We start from the raw sequence: 19673 nt of genomic DNA on the forward strand, positions 1-19673 counted from the left end.
AGGCCCTGTGCTGCACCCCTGTGCTTCCCACAGAGGCCCAAACACACAGAGATATTTCCTTACCTTCATACAGGCGGGAGATGCCATCTTCATTCACTGTTTCAGACAACAAATCACAGTAATGGTGGATAATATTTCCTAGACAAACAATGAATACAATGGCTCTCATGGCTTTTCAGATCCTTTCCTGAAAACTGCTCATGATGCAGCCATTCTCCCAAGACACCTTTGGGAAATTCCAGACATTCCTTACATCTGTTCACAAAGCATATTCCAGAAAGCATCAGATGCCCATAAGTTACTGAGAGGCTGATTTCCAAAGGAGACTGAATTCACATCCTGCTGGTTTCCCCTAGGCGCAGCTAAAGAATTGTTGTGGGCGGGGGAAGTTGGCGCAGTCGATTCAGCTAAGTTGCTCCCTTCATCTTGGAATACATGTTAATTCACACACACATACACACACACACACCCCGTTTTAGGATTCTGGTGCTGTTGGAGGGAACAGAGCAGCCGTCCAGAAAAGGGCTCTGAAGGAAGCATTGAGAAAAGATCAAGTGGATTTGCTCTGCTTACCAATGAATCGGGCTGCTGAATGTCTTATTGTTGTCTGTGAGCTTTCCAGGTACTGTAAGGCCTGGAACAGGAATTTGGGGATGTGGCTCTCGTTGTTCTGCATCTAGGAAGAAAGAAGGAAGAAATGCACAATATACAAATGACATGTTCTTCCCACAGTGAATAGTCCAGGAAAGCCAAAGCATATAGCCAGGCCATGGCAACCGCCAATATGAACCCATACACCAGAGCAGCACCCCTCTGAAGTTCCTATTGTGTTCTCCGGAACCTCAGCTTTCATTTGAAAAGACAAAAGTTTGAAGGTCGGAGAATTGTGGAGAAAAATGTCAACAATGTGAACGGATTGTAACTCCTGCTGAAATGAGCCAGCAGAGAGCCTGGAACGGAGTCCTGCAGCCGGACCGAAGCGGATGGGTACTCAGGGTGTGGAGTTAGAAAGGTCTTCCTCAAGTCCCCATTCACCACTCTCAAGGCACAAGGAATTCACCTACCAAGCAGATCCAGACACACTTCAAGAGCTGTGAGGAGCCATCCCAGGCCAAGCTGCGGGAGAGGGTCTTCAAAGGAGCCCACCTGAGGAACACTGCGCAGCGGAAGAGCGTCAGTTTACATGACTGCAAGAGAAGAGGAGACCAAGAGGGTTCTCCCTGAGAGAGGGATAGTCTGGGGGACATGGAACCTTCCCCGTCCCTTGTTCTCCTGCTTTTCCTGCCAGTGGAGATTCCTGTCATTTGTTCTCCACAGGAGTGTGCTGAGGAGAGGAAAGGGAGAGTTGGCTGGAGAAAGGCAGAGCCATCCTGTCCTTTGGATGGTTTGGGGTGGTTGCCCAGGGCCCCGTGCTTTGGGGGGCCCTGCACTTCAGGGGGACGCAGGCCCTGGGCCATGCTCGGGCCAGCAGCAGGACTCCCGGCCCCGCTACGCTATGCCCCACCTCTTTCCCAGAAGAAGGCTTTTCTTCCCGATTGTGCTGTGTGCTGTGAGGATGGATGAGGCACCTGGCTCCAGCATGGAGTGAAGCAGGGAGGAGAAGACTCTGCTTGGGCAAGGGGCTCTGGCGATGAGTGGAGTGGGGGCCCCAGGAGATACTGGCTCTTTGCTCTTCAGGCAATAATGACCGTGGCACTTACCAGTTTCACACTCTCCTCCTGGTCTTCAAGATGCAGCAGCAGGGGGAGCAAGCAGTGGATGATTTCCTGCTGCACGAAGGGTTTGTCGGGGTCCTGCACCCTGCTCACCACGTTGACAAGCAGTACAATGGCAGCTGAGCGCACACTGCCCTTCTCCTGGCAATGACACACAGGGGTGGGGACCCCCGGTTAAAGCCAGGCAGCATCAGAGCAGAACGCCACTGAGTGGTGATGCCCACGCTGCTCCGGTTCCCCTGTGTGAACTACCTGGGCTGGCGGGAGCAGGGAGGCCACCAGGCCAGCGCCATGGACATCTTGTGCAGGCCTGAGACCCTGTGCGGGACAGTGCAGCCCAGGGTGTCCCAGAGGCAGTTTCTGTCTGGAGAGCACAGAATCCTAGAACCCGAGAAGATGAGGGGAGAGGGCAGGCAGGCTGATGGAGACTGGTGTGGGGAAGGGGAGAAGCAGCTGCTGGAGCCTGGCAGGGAGTGGCTGCTCCAAAAGACAGCATTTCTTTGGCTCTTGGGTGCCCCTGAGAGCCGGGCCATTCCCGACCCACCTCTTTCCTGCTGAGAATCTCCACCTCTTTGGGGGCCTGTGTTCTCCAGGCAGCTGGTCATCTGCCCAGTGCCAGGCCCCCTCTCCCCCAGGCCAGGCTGCAGCAGGGGCTGGGAGCATGGCACTGAGGCTGAGCTTTGGAGAGAAGAGCTCTGACAGGGAGGTGGCTCAGCAGGAGGTTCCCCACCCATGGCGGGGGCACTCCTTGGAGGCTCCATGGCAGGCCTGAGGGGCGGGAGGAAGGGGATGGGGAGAGAGAGACAAGGGCATCACAGACAGCTGGAGCGGGGGATTGGGCTTCTTCTGCGGGTTCCAAGCCTTACGTCATCAATGAAGGGGCGAAGGCTGACAGCAATGTCCTGGGAGATAGAACCAAGCCCTTCCCTGTTGAGGAGGTAGATGATATCTGCAGCTTTATGCATGGCCTCCATGACACGCCTTCCATCCCTGTCACAAAACATGGCCAGGATTGCTGGCAGCTGGGCCCGTAAGAATTGCACCTGCCGGAATGAAGAAGGCAGCTCATTACTATGCCAGGTGAGAGCCTGGAGCACATGCTGGACCACTGCCACCGACGAGAAACCACGGAGGGCACAGCCCCCTAACGGGGCAGAAAGTCATTCTCCTGTCACTCTGTGCCAGTTGCTCACTGTCACCTTTGTCTTTGCTCACCCCGCCTCCCCCATTGCATCCCATCTGCAATCAGGGCTCAGCTCACGGGAGCAGGGAGCATGGCATGCCTTGATTTGTTCCGAAAGCACCTCCACTATTTGAGGGCTGTGTTTTAAACAAGAAGGCTTGTGTGTGGCTCTCCCTCTCATTTCTGAGCTATTTGATGGACATTGGCTTCCTGGGTCCCCTGGGCAATCCCCGGCTCTCACCTTTTCTGGCTGGAACACAATACTGCCAAGGCCTCGCAGACTGAGCCTCCGTATGATGGAATTTGCATCTTTGGTCCAGTCCATGAGCTGTGCCTGGAGGGCTGATCTTGTCAGGATGGTGTCAATGGAAGGACTCTGGAGAAACTGGGAAGAGACAAATGAAAATCGGGTTGAGGAGCAGAGGTCTTATTGTGGGGTCTGTTCCCTGGACAGTCGTCTTTACCAAAGGGCCACTTCCTCCTATGCAAAGTCTCTGGTGAGGAGGGAGCCAATTGCTGCTGTTTCAGTTGGTTCCTTCCCCAAATTTAGACTAATGCACAAGTCACAAATAAGCCCCCAGGGAAAGGGGAATCTCCAGACCTCATTGAGTGCCATTTTGAGAGCCGTGGGGCAGAAGAAAAGCAGAACCCCAGGAAAAGGTGAGGAGAGAAGCATGGCCTTGGGGTACTGGAGAAACATGACTTCTTGTCCCATAACCCCATCTGGGCACATCCAGCCAGGAGCAATCTCACCCTGTCTCTCCCTCCCTCTCTTTGCCATGCCCTGCATCCATCCATGTGCGGAGAGGAGCTAGCTGGCGGTAGGGCTGCTAAGCTGCTGACAATGTAGCCTAGAGCTTACTGTCCTGAGCTGCTCTCCAGAAAGCCCAATTACGCCTGTCAACTCATGAATCTCACCTCAGTGCAGAAAGCCAGGGCGATAGTTCTCTGCTCCTCCTCCTTCCCACTCTGGACGATGGTGATTGCCTCTCTGAAAACTGCAGGGAGCTGAGGGTTCTCAAACTCGATCATGGCTCTGGAACATGGAACAGAAAGTCCCTTTTGATTCTCAAGGGGGAGAGAGCGTTCAGCTCCAGTTGCTGGGCTGAGCTGGCAGCCTGGAACTGAGGACTATTTCACACGGAAATCCCATTCCCAAGAGAGACCCAAAGAAGAGGAAACATTGAGCTCCTACCTTGCAATCAGGCCAACCCCCTGCGAGTAGTGATATCGGGAGGCTATCATGTCCCAACCCCGATGAAACTGGATGCTGGCAAATTCCTTCCAGTAGCCGGGCATGGAGAAAAGCGTCTTCACAGCCTCCACTGAGGTGCTAAAGACAAAAACAAACAAACAAACAAAAAAGAGTGTCAAGCAATGAGATCAGCCCCAAGCATGGCAAATCTGCACAAGTCCTGAGACACCCAGCATGCTCAGCAGTAGCTAGCCTCCCCAAGGATCGATCCAGTGTGATACCCTGTCTACACTGCAGTTTCACTGACATTGGAACCAGTTAGGGACACTGTAGCTTCTTCAAATGGTTGGTGTCATCACTCACAATGGTTGAATACTTGATTCTTTACTGTGACAGGTAACAGGACTCAAGCGGACATGTGGGTCCAGATCCTTTGTTGGTGGAATCGAGCAAAGCTCCATCAGTTTACGCCACCTGAGGTGTCTTCTGGCGCTCTCTCTTTCCCGTGCAGATGGAAGCCCCTAACTGTGCCCACAGAACCAGATGAATTGGTCCCTCTTCCTCCTGTCTGCCTGTGAGGCTGACGTCCTGCGGGGCCTGTCCCCATGTGCTGCCGGTGTGGCTCTGTCCACGTTCGGGGAGAGAGGCCCACGGATTTGCTCAGCAGACACTGATGAAAGCACTGACCCTTTGGCGGGTGGCAGACGTGGATGGATGCACAAACATGGCTGCTGCCTGAGTGTGTACGGAAAGCAGCTGGCCTGTGGACGGCGTCAGATGAGCGAGTGTGACTCACAAGAATGCACGGCTCTCAACCCTTTTCCCTCAAGAGAGACCTGCTCCCAACTGAGCCTGGGCTAACGACAGCACCCGAACAACTGATGGCCGTGAACAGCCCCCATGTGTTTAGCCCAACAAATCTGTTCTTCCTTTTCCTTTCAGTCATTACCTTAGGAGACTGAGGCAGCTGCATCCCTCCTCGGGGCTGGATGTCTGCCTGGCCATGTAGGTCCCTGGCAAGTGCAGATCCATCACGTACTGCACTTGCCTGACGCAGAGAATGAGCAGCTGGGGATACATTTGCAGGATGGCTTCTCGGTATCCCCATAGGAAAAGGAGCTCATAAATGGTCTTCATTGCCTGGAGGGGGGAAAGAATTTCACTCAGCTCTCCCAATCTGCCACCTGCCCCCATTGCCATTACCTATTGTCCCTTTGTCATGTCTCCTTTCCTCTCCAGCGTATTACAAAACAATATTGGCTTCTGAGAGGGGTGGGGACATTTGGAGGCTCCTGAACCTTCCCCCATTCCTGGAACGGAAGCAGGATGGAAAGATGAGAAGAGTCTGGATGACGTTATTCCCCATTATTTCTCTTTCTGGTGCTTTGGCTTTCCAGCCATGACTGGAAGGGCTGAAACCATCCTGAGGAGATCCATTCTTCTAGGCCCAGTGTTTCTGGCCCAGTCAAAAGTACTGGACTTCTCAGGATGCCATGTTGGGAAGATTTCTAGCCACAGTTGACAGAGCCAGAAACCTGGAGATTTCCAAGAGACACCTGAACTGCACCTGCTCACAAAAGTGACATCTGGAGCAGAAGACAACTGAGCCACGGTACCAGCAGATAAACCACCTCAGATGTGTAACTTTGACCTGGGGGAAACTTTACTGACCCCTCTTTGGTTTGATTGGAAGTGGCGAGGACACACTAAGGCCTGGTCTACACTCCAGAGTGAGGTCAACGCAAGGCCGCTCACTCTGCATCCCCCTAAGGATGGAATTTCCTTCCCGTCGTCAGAACTGCCCCTCGGTGCCAAATTCGTCACTCCACTTCCACACGTGGCAGAGAGTCCAGGTCGATGCAGTCAGGTCGATGCCGCGTCTGTGCAGACACCACGTCGCTTTCCTCAACTGGCTTTCAGGAGCCTTCCCACAATGCCCCACCCTGACGCTACAATCAAGACAAGCCCTTCTGGGGAGGACGGGCACTGCCGACACGAGCAGCAAAGTGCGGACACACACCAGGGATGGAATCGCTGTGGCGGCTGTCTGCCCATTTAAGTTAGGTCGGCTTCAATGTGTGGTGGAGCCATGGCCTGAAGGTAAGAAGAGGTGAAACTCGCACACACACACACAGATGCACCATCTTCCCTGTGGTGGCGGGTTCGCAAGGTGACATCTCAAATCTCACTTACAGCCAGAGACACATGGCTGCTCTTCTCCTCCCGGCGTCTCTGCTGGAGCTTGTCCAGCAGCTGCTGCAGCACCTCCCTGGTGAGCTGTGCTTCTTCACCCAAGGCCTTCCACAACTCAATGGCACATCTGCAAATTCAGAAACACACATCAGAGCTTTCCTGCTTGGCCATCTCTTGCCCTCCCCAGGGAGAGGCTTGGAATACCAGAGGAGACAGCCACTGGTGCAGGGAGGCTAAGGCAGGGCAAGTCCCTTCAGAGAAAGTTGTATTTATTCCTTTCCCCGAATGGGTTCTTGTTTCTAAAGCTAACCCACTCTTTCCAAGACAGTGACCATGTACTGACCACAGAATGACCACCAAACTGTGACCTGCAGACTGTGCAAAATTCTGCTCTGTTACACTTGGGTCAGTCCCGAGAAACTTGCCTGACATCATTGGAGTTACTCTGGCTCTTTGGGGCTATAACGGAGACCCAGCGTTTGGCCAAGTGTCTCTTAGCAGCTCAATTCTACTGCAGTGTGGTGGACAGGGTCAGAGAGTGAGTCAGCACATGCCCTGATCTGAGAAGATTCAAGAGCTTGGAAGAGGAGATTGTAAAGCCCAATGTGACAGAGATGGAAGGAAAGTAGGACTGAAATCCCCCTCCTCCACTCGTGCGGATCTAAGTCCTGCTGGTCCCCGCAGGCATCTGCAGAGGAAGACTGCAGATGGATCCAAAAGACTTCCAGTCATTTGACTTCCAAGTTTGGTGAGGAAGGTCGGACGTGGTGGTCAATTGAGAACTAGGACATTGAGAACTAGGTTGGACAACTCAAGAGCAAATGGCCTGGAAGCAAGGTCTTCCGGAAGCCTGACTGAACTTCTGTGCCAGTGCTGCTGAGTTTCTGTAACTTCTGAGCACAGCCCCTGGAAAGCACTGTGGCTGTTTCAAGAAATTCAGACCTGATTCTGAAATTCAGAAAGGTTTACAAACCAAACACTCAAATCTGAAAACAAACACTGTATTCCTCTGATAACTGAATTGGGTAAGAAGTTCCATTTCTTTCCTGCTGCTCTTCAATTTGCTCTGCAGTGTGACACAAATTTCACTCAGGTCAGTGCAGAACTGCATTGCAGAAGATGCCAAGGAAAGCTGGACTTTTGACCTCTGGCTTGGGTTCAGGTGGGTTTCATGGCCCCGAGGAACACATGGGAGTTGTGTTACAAACCCCTCAGCTGGCTGACCCTTCCAAGTGATCAGCAATAACCAGCAGGACTGAAAGTTAACAATCTATTGAGGTGGAAAGAGGCACTCCCCCCTCTCAGAGCTATTAATGCTAGCTGTCTGCTCGCTGCACTGCATTTAGGCTCTGGTCATGTGGGGAGGATTTTTTTGTTGATTTTCTTTTATTTTATTTTGCATCAATAAGGGCTGGAAATGTCTGTTTTAAGAGATTGACCTCTGCCCCACAGCTCCATAAGGATGAGTGCATGGAATAACTGGGGGGTCTGACGACAGGTAAGAATCCTGCACTGGTCTCCAGGGGATAGACAGATGGGCCTCATGGGCCTTTTCCGTCTCTGCCTTCTCTCCTGCAGTAAGAAGCAGCCAGACCTCATGAGCCAGGGATGTTGAGTGAGCCCCCAAATCATTGATTGGCCCTGTACTGGATCTGAGAGGAAGTGGGGTGACCCATAGAAATCAGGACAATGCTGGAATTCTCCAGAAAATGGCATGTCTCTATCCCGGTGAGTGTAGGAGGAGGGGTTGGCTCCTCAGTGGCTGGGCCTGGCCATCTCCTCTTAGGAAGCGTGGACAGCTCTCTGCACAGCAGGAAACTCCCTCCAACTGTGTGAGCCCCACGGACCCCTCCCGGCCTGTGGCCTCTCAGTAGGAGCAGGAAGAGAAGAGGAAGAGGACTGAGGAGATAACAAAGCAGCTCCCTACCTGTGCAATGAGAGCGTGTGAGCCACACAGGTTAGAACCACGTCCTGGGGGTGGGAGCGAGCCAGCAAGGCCATAGCCCTGAGCACTGCTCTTCTGGCTCTGGGATCACAGCTGTTGTCGAGCCAGATTAAGATCCCTCCCACGATGTCTCCAACCTGGAAGAATGCCAGAAAGTTGAGGGATGGATTTATCAATGAGTGACCTCCTCCCAAGGAAGCCCTCCTGGCAGCCCTGAAAGCCTCCTCTGACCTCGGTTGCCCATCTTGGCTGCTCCCTAAGAGGCTTTGACAAGTCCAGGAACCCCAGTCTTCCTGAGGTCTGGGTTAGCACCTTCAAGCTCAAAAGCACGCACAAAACCTTAGAGTGGGCACAGTCCTAACTCCCCTGATGTCCCAGGGCCTTCCCTGCCATAGTAAACGGCTCTCAGCCCCGCTCTCAAGGGCTTCCCTCCAGGAGCCTTTCCTCCCTCTCTGCAACTTCCTTTTAGCTCTTTCTTGCACAATCCGTTCCTCCAGACCAGTGGTTCTCAACCTAGGTTGCATTGTGGGACACATCCAATCTGACCTGTTTGTCCCTGAGGATGTCCCAAAGGGGCGCAGCTCTGTGCTGACCGGGCCACAGGTTGAGAAGCACTGCTCCAGACCCAGCTGGTTCTACCGATGTATCCCAGAGCCCATGGCAGAGATGGGAGGCAGGGCTAGTCGGGTGGGGCTAGCCAGCTCCCGGCCCCAGTCTCTTAAGTCCCCAGTCTCTAACCTCGGATTCATGCTATGGCACTTAGAAGAGCAGTGCAGACAAGGTGACATGGGCTGGAGCCCAGGCTCTGAAGCCACCCTCCTCCCCAGGCTTCAGAGATCAAGTTCCAGCCCCAGCCCAGAAGAGTCTGCATTGCTGTTTTGGCCCCTCAGTGCCAGCCCTGGGAGCCCAAGTCCATAGGGCCAGGCTTTCAGGCTCCTGCTGCAGAGTTTGCAACACAGGGAGACAGACCCGAAAGGGACAAGCCACCCCCTAGGACTCTTCCGTGAGGAATTGGTCATTGCTCTTTCCTCTCTCAAACAAGGAGCAGGAGCTCCAAGGCGGGTGGCTGGATTCTGTTGACCTGTTCTGCTAGCAGGAGTTAGAGCCCTGCACAAATCAATCTGCTGATTGAGGGGCCATTTGTTAACTTCCCGCTGGGAGCTGTTGGAAAGAAGGAACTCGGGCAGAGACAGGGATGACCTGCAGGAAACCCTAGGAACAGGCAGGTTGGGGAGGAAGTTCAGGCTGAGGATTCTGTTCATTGATTAGTCTCAGAGTTTCCAGGAAAGCCAAAGCCCAGGAAGGGAATAAGTCTGCACTTCCGTGCCACGTGCAGGCGGTCTTTGGAGAAGGGCTTGAATGTCGCCTATCCCCGTGGCCAAGCGATGAATGGCAAGGGGCTGAGCCAACCTTCCAATCCCATGCCAGTGTCCCAGGAATGGTTTCCGAGGAGAGGAACTTCTCCCACCCCCTCTCTGCGCAGCATCCCCCTGCCCCATTGCGGGAGTCTCTTACTCTCTCCATCTTCTCTCCGTGGAGAGATACGATGGCCCTCAGCTCTTCCTCTGCGGCTCTAAATCTCTGCAGGGTGGGTGTTGTCAGACCCTTCACGGCTGCCATCAGCAGGGCATGGAGCGGGGCTGAGGAAGGGTGCTCCCTGGGGGTCTGCAAAGAACAGGGACAAAGCCTGTTGGGATTGAGTATTTCCCTCGGGCAGCTGCCCTGGAACAGTCTGTCCCCGGGGGAGGCTGGCAGTGCCAAGGGAGCGTGGAGACTCCGGCTGAGCCCTTTTCTTCAAAAGCCTCCCCAGGTGCTAAGGTTTCCTCAGCCTTTTGTCCCCTCTCTGTCCCCCTCCCCTGAGAAGAGACGGGAGCCTCTCGGGCAGTACTGGGACCCCAACGGCCACCCCGTTTCCTCCCTCGCTAGCTCCTCCTCGCAGGAAACCCCGCTTTTGCTGAGAAAGCCTCAATGTCCTGCAAAGCCCATTCGAGTTGCTCCTTGAGTGTCACCGAGGGGTCACTGGAGAACCTGCCCCATGTCCCATCCCACCCCGAGCTCCTGAGGAGATTGGCTCAGCAACTCTGACAGCCAACAGTGTCTGCGAGGAAGGGACTGAGAATAGGGCCCAAACAGAAACACCCTCTTCCTTCCCCACCTAGCAGCCTGTGGGGCTGCCAGAAAACAGGCAGGAATCGCCGTCAGGACAGAAAGTAACTGAGACTGAAGAAGGAAGTTTGCCTGGCTGAGGAGAAGCCCAAAGCCTGGGCCTCTGGGTCCAGAGCCCTGGGGGTGAGAACTCACTGGGCACAATGTTACTCCAGGGGGCCTGGTTCCAGGGTCACCTCAACCCAGGGCCTGGGGTGCTGGAGGCCTTTGCCCTGGGGTCTCAGGGCACCCCCTGGGGATTACTGCAGCTGGCCTGCATGGCACTGGATTAGCACCGTCTGTCCTGGTTGCCAACAGCTGAGGGGTAGCTCAGTGTTTTGAGCATTCGCTAAACCTGGGGTTGTGAGTTCAATCCTTGAGGGGACCATTTCGAGATCTAGTGTAAAAATTGGGGTTTGGTCCTGCTTTGAGCAAGGGAGTGGACTGGATGACCTCTTGAGGTTCCTTCCAACCCTGATTTCCTAGGATGCAGTAGAGCACGGCGGAGTGGCACACTCGCCTCCATACTCCAGACCCCCGGCGGGTCAGAAGCTCCCAGAATTGCAGCCTTTTGTATGTGCTGCAAGGTGCTCTGTCCCGAAGAGGAAGAGTTACAAAGGTGTCTAGAGGCTTTTGTAACTCGGACAGAGCCCAGATGTTGGCAGGTGGGAGGACACCTGGGACCTCTGGAGCTTAGTGCAGGAGCCTCGACCACAGGAGCGAAAAGCCAAGAGGCTGTTAGCTAAGGCTCTAGAGCAGACTCCTTTTCTATGTGTCTCGAAGTGGTCCTGGTACCACGAGATGGGCCAGAACCCCACAGCCAGGAGATATGTGGGTTCCCCCGACCAGGGCAGGGTTGGGCCTGGTCTGATTTTCAGCCGTGCCTGTATGCCATGGAAAGTGCATCAGAATTGGGCACCTGAGTCAGGCACTTCTGCCAATCCCACAAAGCACCTCTGGACTTCTTTAGGTGCCTAAACCCCTTTGTCAAAGCGGGCCTCGTTCAAGCGACCCAGATAAAGACTGGCTGGAGTTGATCACCCTTGACGAGTGTTTCTTTTCAGCCCCTGGGAGATATTCCTACACACAGCAAGGGATGCTTTCCATGAGCACGGCCACACAGCACCATTACCATCCTCATATGGGAGCTGCTTGTTAATGAGGGGCTGGGAGTGCGCTCTTCTTCCTGCTCTTCTGGGCTTCCTTTTTCCCACTTCCCCTTCGTGTCAGACGGCTCCTTCTTCGTCCCTGCAGCAGAAAGAAACATTCTTAACATTTTGCTTTTCCATGTCTTCCCCCCGGTTTACAGAGGATGGAAGTTGGGCCCAGAGCCCTGAAGCGAATTGCCCAGGGTCAGACTGAAGGTTGTTGGCAGAGCTCAGCAGAGAACTCTGCTCTCCTGACTCCTAGCTGGAGGCTTTAACCACACGAGGCTTCCTCTTCCCTCGGGGCCAGTTTCTTTTCAATGGTGTCCTCTACTCTTCCCCTCCCCTTGCACCCCTTTCCTGTCAGTGATGGGCACCTGGCCTCCTTTTGCATTGAACCCCCCAAGAAGGAATGACTCAGCTCTGGTACGGTTTCCAGCTGTGACCTGCTGAGACCTCTGGAGCATTTTCTTGAGGAAAGGGACCCAATCCAGGAGAAAAGAAAGGATTTCCTCCAACGTCCAGCCTCTCTCTTCTCCTTCCAGCCTGGAACAATGTTAGTAGTCCCCACCCCACCGTGCCAGATCCCCAGAGGGGGGTGACCTGACATTGTCAGCTCTCCCCACCTCAGCCATGGACCTCTGCCACCCTCTATATGGATTCCAGAGCCGGAGGTACCCATCACTGTCCCATGAGATGGCCCTGATGTCGAGGCTTGTCGAGTGACTGGTGTGAGTGTTCCTCACATGCTCCTCGCGAACCATGTGGATTGAACCATCTCACCTGTAAGATCCGCTTTGACTTTGTCTGTCATCTCCTGCAGCTTCACCTCCTCTGCCTCCACCTGGGTCTCCGCTGCTTTCTTCTGCAGGGACAAGTGCGTCCACCTTCTTGGAGAGGAAGCTGTTCTCTCCTCACTGCTCTCTGCCATCGAGTTGTGGGATTGGCAACAGACACAGAGTCTTTTCATGATGGTCCATGAGCATTTTCTTCCTTGGGGCTTCTCTGGCAAGGCCTGTTCTTGGGGGCTGAGGCCAGAGCATGCCTCAATGGCTGCAGGTTGGACGAGCACTTTGTGCACGTGGATCTCTCTGTGCTCCCGAGAGGTGAGTCTTTGGAAAAAGGAACGAAGCCTGGAATAGAAAGAAGGAGGAAATGGGTTTTTCTGTCCTTCTCAAAAGGAAGGGAATTAGTTTGCCCAGGATTCCCAGATCCACGAGAGTGGTCTTTTGAAGCCATCTGCTCCTCTAATAGCCAGGACTGGTTGCTGCAACCAAGAAGGTAAGCAACACAAGACCGCCCAGACTGGGTCACACCAAAGGTCCATTGAGCCCAGTACGCTGTCTTCTGACAGTAGCCAGTGCTGAGTGCCCCAGAAGGAATGAATAGGGAATCATCAAGCGATCCATTCCTGTTGCTCATTCCTGGCACCTGGCAAACAGAGGCTAGGGATAGAAAGAGCAAAAGGTCAGTTTCTATGTTCTTTGCCTGGGCCTAGTTGCAAAAATGCTTCCTTCTTAACCCCACTCCTTTGTGCACAGAATGTTGGGACTCTGGGAACAGATCGGGCCAAGCTGAAAACCAAGAAAGCTCTGTTCCCAGAGAAGCCAGGAAAAGGAAGAAAAGATGGTCATCTCAAGGGTTTGAGGGTCTGGAGGGCTGAATTAGCAGTTGCAAATATGTTGACTTCTTCTCAACTATTTGAAAATCTGGAATGTATTAGCATGGGGGAAAGAATCAGTCAGCTTGAAATGAAGAATGACCCATATTATTTCCAACATCTAGTTAGGCCTCCAAAACAAGGACAAAGAAATCACAGCGAGACCCATGACAAATGTCGGCGACAGTTGATTGAAACCCCTTTCCTGGAAAGGAATTGTGGGGCGGGGGGGATCGACACATCTCTTTTCTCTAGCCCAAGGGGGTAGAGTCGAATTTGTCGAGAGTTTTGAGATCTATCGCCATGAGATTCTTTCTGAGAGAACTACCAAGATCACAGCCAGGGGATGGGAGTGGAGCTGTATCACTTTCAACATCTTAAGATTAATTTCTTCTGCATTATTTGAGCTCATTTTTGTGCATTTCAATCCTGTAAATTCTGAGATCGATATTCTCTCAATACACATTTCTTTGGCAGTCATGACAGGAGACAAAGGGTTTCTATTCCCAACTTGAAGGCAAGGAGTGCATTAGGGGCAACTCCAAGGGAAAGACTATTGATGGAGATCTCAATCTAAATTCTACACGAGTTTTGTTATCTTCCCTTTTGGTTCGATCCCTGGAAATTCCCCCCGACTAGTCTGCTGAAAGATAAAATCATCTAAATCTGCCGCCAAAGAACCTGACCGGCTGAAGCAGGAGGAGACCTGAGAGATGGCCACTTTCAAATCAAAAGGGAACGCTGAGACCTGCCTGTTGCCACACCCGCCCCCACCCGTCCCCAGGAGAAGGAGGCGCCGACCTGTCGTGTGCGATCTAATGAGCAGGGAAAGAATCTGGGAATTACCTTCTGTAAAAACTCATCCTTTTGTTCCTCAAACACCTGTGGAAATAGCTGATTCAAGAAGTTGTTGACAGAGGGATGGTCCGCGTCTCTCAGCAGCTCCTTGGGTCACCAGCCGTTGTCAACCAAGCCAGTTGGCAGACTGACGGCAGGGCAAGAATGCTGACGCCCAACACTCTTTGCTGTTGGCCTCCGTGACATCACAATCAGCTTGTGCGTAAACACACACAGACCCCACCCAGAGAGACACACCCCCACTGAGCAACTCCCCACTCTCCCTCCCAGCACTTCCTGCCCACCCCAGAACAGCTGTTTCATGGAATTGAGGATGCTCCGGGAGGGTCGGTTCGGGGCAGTGCATGGGATTCACATACTTGGGGCAGTGCATGGGACTCTTCTCTCCTCGGTGCAGGGCTCAGCACTTGTCCTTGCTGAACCTCATCAGATTTCTTTTGGCCCAATCCTCTAATTGGTCTGGGTCACTCTGAACCCTATCCCGACCCTCCAGCGTATCTCCCTCTCCGCCCAGCTTAGTGTCATCTGCAAACTTGCTGAGGGTGCAATCCATCCCATCCTCCAGATCATGCACGAAGATGGTGAAGAAAACCGGCCCCAGAGTGACCCGTGGGGAAGCGGGGGAGGGGGTGGAGGAGAGGAGGCAGACGGTGAGTGGCAGGGACCCCACAGAGGGGGGTGCAGTGGAGGAGAGGGGGAAATCATCCAGGCAGCGGTGGGCAGTGTGGGCTGGGAGAAGGGGCGAGGCAGATACAGGAAGAGATGGAGCACAGGCGGGGCACTGGGGCCAGGCACCCGGGGCCTGGTCATCCACATCGGCCCCACTCGAGGAACAGAGACGGAGTTAACACCGACAGTCACCGCTCCACTCTCGCACCCACTGCCCTGCATGATTTTCATCCCCTTCTACTGCTTCTTGGCTTCCGAGACATAGCTACAGCTCTGTGTTAGACCATGTCCCTGTCGTCTAATAAACCTCTGTTTTCCTGGCTGGCTGAGAGTCCCGTCTGACTGCGGAGTTGCGGGGCAGGACCCTCTGCCCCCCCAGGACCCCGCCTGGGCGGACTGGCTGTGGGAAGCGCAGGGAGGGGCAGAGGAGGCTGAAGGCTCCGAGGTCAGAGCCAGGAAGGTGGAGCCGGGGGAGCTGTGTGTCCTGCAGACAGGCTGCTCCCCGAGAGGAGACCCCCAGAGTCCTGCCTGGCTTCCTGGGGAGCAGTCCCAGAGCATCGCCTGGGGACCCCGGGACATCCTCCTCCTCGATGAAACCTTCTGCTGTGTGCCGTGTTGTGTGTGTCGTGTTGCGTGTGTCGTGTGACGTGTTGTGTGTGTGACTTGTGTGTCGTTTTGTGTGTGTGAGATGTGTTTATGTGTGCGTGTTGTGGTCCATGTTGAGTGTGTGTGTGCCATGTTGTATGCCGTGTTGTGTGCGTGTGACGGTGTGTGCCGTGTTGTGTGCATGTTGTGTGTGTCCGTGTCATGTGTTGTGTGAGATTTTTGTGTCTCGTGTCGTGTGCCATTTTGTGTGTCTTGTGTCGTGTTGTCTGTGTGTGTGTCATGTTGTGTGTGGGTGTGTGATATTTTGTGAGCGATGTTTTGTGCATCGTGTTGTGTGTGTGTCACATGTGCCGTTTTGTGTGTCATGTGAGGTGTTGTGTGTCGTATTGTGTGTGGGTGTCGGTGTCATGTGTAATTTCTGTGTCACGTTGTCTGCCGTTTTGTGCCTCGTCTTGTGTGTGTGTGTATGTGTCGTGTATTGTGTGTGATTTTTGTGTGTCGTGTTGTGTGCTGTTTTGTGTGTCATTTTAGTTGTGTGTCTTGTTGTTTGTGTGTGTCGGTGTCGTGTTGTGTGTGTGTGTGTGTGAGTGTCGTCTGTCGTGTTTTGTGTGTGCGATGTTTTGTGTGTGATGTGTGTGTTGTCTTGGGTGGCCACACAGGGTAAGACACAAAGCATTCCCCTCCTGGAGGAAGAGTGACACAACGTGGCCACTCAGGAGTAACACACAAACAACCCCCCCCCCCCGGAGCAACAGTGATGTGTGTGGCCAATTCAGGTCATCCACAAACCATTTCCCTCATGGGGCAACAGTGACCCCGCGTGGCCCCTCAGGGTACTGCACAAACCATTTCCATCATGGAGAAAGAGTGACACCAGGTGGCCAATCCAGATAATGCACAAACCATTTCCCGCACAGAGCAACAGTGACAGTGGAGAGGTTTCAGAGTAACAGCCGTGTTAGTCTGTATTTGCAAAAAGAAAAGGAGGACTTGTGGCACCTTAGAGACTAACCAATTTATTTGAGCATAAGCTTTCGTGAGCTAAAGCTCACTTCATCGGATACATACCGTGGAAACTGCAGCAGACTTTATATACACACAGAGACCATGAAACAATACCTCCTCCCACCCCACTCTCCTGCTGGTAATAGCTTATCTAAAGTGATCATCAAGTTGGGCCATTTCCAGCACAAATCCAGGTTTTCTCACCCCCTCACCCCCCTCCCAAAACCACACACACAAACTCACTATCCTGCTGGTAATAGCTCATCCAAAGTGACCACTCTCCCTACAATGTGCATGATAATCAAGGTGGGCCATTTTCAGCACAAATCCAGGTTTTCTCACCCCCCCACGCCCATACACACACAAACTCACTCTCCTGCTGGCAATAGCTCATCCAAACTGACCACTCTCCAAGTTTAAATCCAAGTTTAACCAGAACGTCTGGGGGGGGGTAGGAAAAAACAAGAGGAAATAGGCTACCTTGCATAATGACTTAGCCACTCCCAGTCTCTATTTAAGCCTAAATTAATAGTATCCAATTTGCAAATAAATTCCAATTCAGCAGTTTCTCGATGGAGTCTGGATTTGAAGTTTTTTTGTTTTAAGATAGCGACCTTCATGTTTGTGATTGCGTGACCAGAGAGATGGAAGTGTTCTCCGACTGGTTTATGAATGTTATAATTCTTGACATCTGATTTGTGTCCATTTATTCTTTTACGTAGAGACTGTCCAGTTTGACCAATGTACATGGCAGAGGGGCATTGCTGGCACATGATGGCATATATCACATCGGTAGATGTGCAGGTGAACGAGCCTCTGATAGTGTGGCTGATGTGATTAGGCCCTGTGATGGTGTCCCCTGAATAGATATGTGGGCACAGTTGGCAACGGGCTTTGTTGCAAGGATAAATTCCTGGGTCAGTGGTTCTGTTGTGTGGTATGTGGTTGTTGGTGAGTATTTACTTCAGGTTGCGGGGCTGTCTGTAGGTGGCCACTGTTATGAATTCTACCTGACAGGTCACGCACACAAGCTGCTGCGAATTCTACCCGATTGGTCCCGCAGAGTTCGAGTCCAGGCTGAGGCACACGAACGAAGTCCACAGTGGCAGGGTTCCCAAAAATACTAAGTTTAATACGCTCGAGCGTGGTGCCGCCCTCCTAATCAGGAGGGGACCCCGCAGGCAGGTTATACAGAGATTATAGACCTTTTAGCAAGGCACGTTGCCCTCGTGCATCGGAAACCTTAGCCAAGAGACAAACCCTTCCCTTAGCTACCACCTATCCCGGCTAGGGACATTCCCCGTGCTAGACCGTGACTTCAGCTACATTACACGGTCCTAAAGCAATGCACCAGGAACTTTTCTCATCAGGATGGGAGGCCCACAGCAAGGCCAGGAGGCAGGGAGTTAGGAACAGACAAAGAACAGAAACCGGGAGATAAAACAGGCTGGAGACAAGGGCAGGGGGCAGAGGATTTTCACAGGAATGCAGCATCTAAGAAACACTCCTCCTGGTGCATGGTGTGCTTGCTTTTAGACAATGGTGGGCCCCAAACCAAAATGGAGTCACACGCGCTAACTTTCCCTTCACACCACTCAGGGTCCTGCACCAACCATTTCCCTCATGGAGCAACAGTGACACTGGGTGGCTAATCCAGGTATTGCACAAAGCATTTCCCTCATGGAGCAACAGTGACACTCGGTGGCCACTCAGGGTAATGCACAAATAATTTCCCTAACGGAGCAACAGTGACACCAGGTGGCCAGTCAGTTTAATGCACAAATCATTTCCCTCCTGGCCCAACAGTGACAGTGGGTGGCCAATTCAGGTCATGCTCAAATCATTTCCCTCCTGGACCAACAGTGACACCGGGCGGCCCCTTGGAGTAACACACAAATCATTTCCTCACGGAGCACCCGTTGCACAAACTGAGTTTAATAATAATAATAAACAAAAAATAGTTTCACTATCAAAGGCAGATTTTCAGTGATTGGAAGGGATAGCAAACAGAAGAAGGCAGATTGCTAAGCAAATACAAATACACACACATACTAAGCCTAAGATCTTAAAGAGACTGGATTCAAGAAGTAATTTCCCATCCTAAAGGTCTTTTGGCAACTTCAAGAGTTTCTGTAGCTTAGACTTCCCGTTGTTTCTCTTTACAGACTAGACTCCTGTCTTAGTCTGGACTTCCCCCTTCTCATTCCCTTTGTCTCTTCAGGTACTTTCAGCAGCCTTTCTACTGCCCTGCATGATTTTCGTCCGCTCCGACTTTTCCATGGCTCCCGAGACCTCACCTGTGGGAATGCACACCTACCCGTGTCCTACAAAGGGAGACGGCACCAGGAGAGCAGAGGAGAGAGAGACTGAGAAAGTTGGCCAACACACAAGAGAAGAGAGAAGAATATGGGAGGAAGGCAAGCAACTCACCAGCTGGAGTCATCCTCCTAGATGCCACCTTCTCCAGTGAAGGAGACACCGTTCCTAGCCAGAGAAATGAGCAGCCCCTGAAAATGGGGACCTTGTCTCTCTCCTAACCACACCTGCTCAGGAACCTTTTCTTACAAACCCAGCCCCAGCTAATGGGGAGTCCCTACCTGGAGCCAGGCGAGCCGTGAGCAAAGCCTTAACCAAACCAGACACCTATCTCACTGACATTTGTGACTGCTCCGCTGCCAACCGGACGACTCCTGGCTGCATCAACAGTGCTCGCGGGCTCACCGCTCTCGCTCGCTGTCCATCCGATGAGGGGAGTCAATGGTTTGTACTAAACCCAGACCAAGGAGGAAAAACAAAGAAGTTACCATCTCAGTGGGCCACATCGCGTAGGCTATCATTATACAATGCTCCATTGGTGCTGGAAATCTTGCCTTCCTCTGCGCATTGTCCCCACGCGATGAACTGAGACAGAGTTAACCCCGACAGTCACCGCTCCACGCTCGCACCCACTGGCCGGCATGATTTTCCTCCTCTCAAACTTCTCCAGGGCTCCCGAGACCTCACCTGTGGGAATGCACACCTACCCGTGTCCTGTGAAGGGACACGGCACAAGGAGAGAAGAGGAGAGAAGAGAGAGAAGAGAGAGAGAGAGTTGGCGAACACACAAGGGAAGACAGAGAAACATGAGAGCAGGGCAAGCAACTCACCACCTGGAGTCATCCTCTTGGATCCAACCTTCAGCTGTGGAGAAGACACCGTTCCTGACCAGAGAAACAAGCAGCCTCTGAAAATGGGACCTTTTCTCCCTCATAACCACAGCTGATCAGGAATATTTTCTTACTGTCAAAGTTTGACTCAAACTCACAATTTATCAGACCACTCTGTTTTATTAGCAAAGCTGCTCTGCTAATACAT

Source organism: Lepidochelys kempii, chromosome 4, assembly GCF_965140265.1.
Source record: "Lepidochelys kempii isolate rLepKem1 chromosome 4, rLepKem1.hap2, whole genome shotgun sequence".
Classification (NCBI taxonomy): Eukaryota; Metazoa; Chordata; order Testudines; family Cheloniidae; genus Lepidochelys; species Lepidochelys kempii.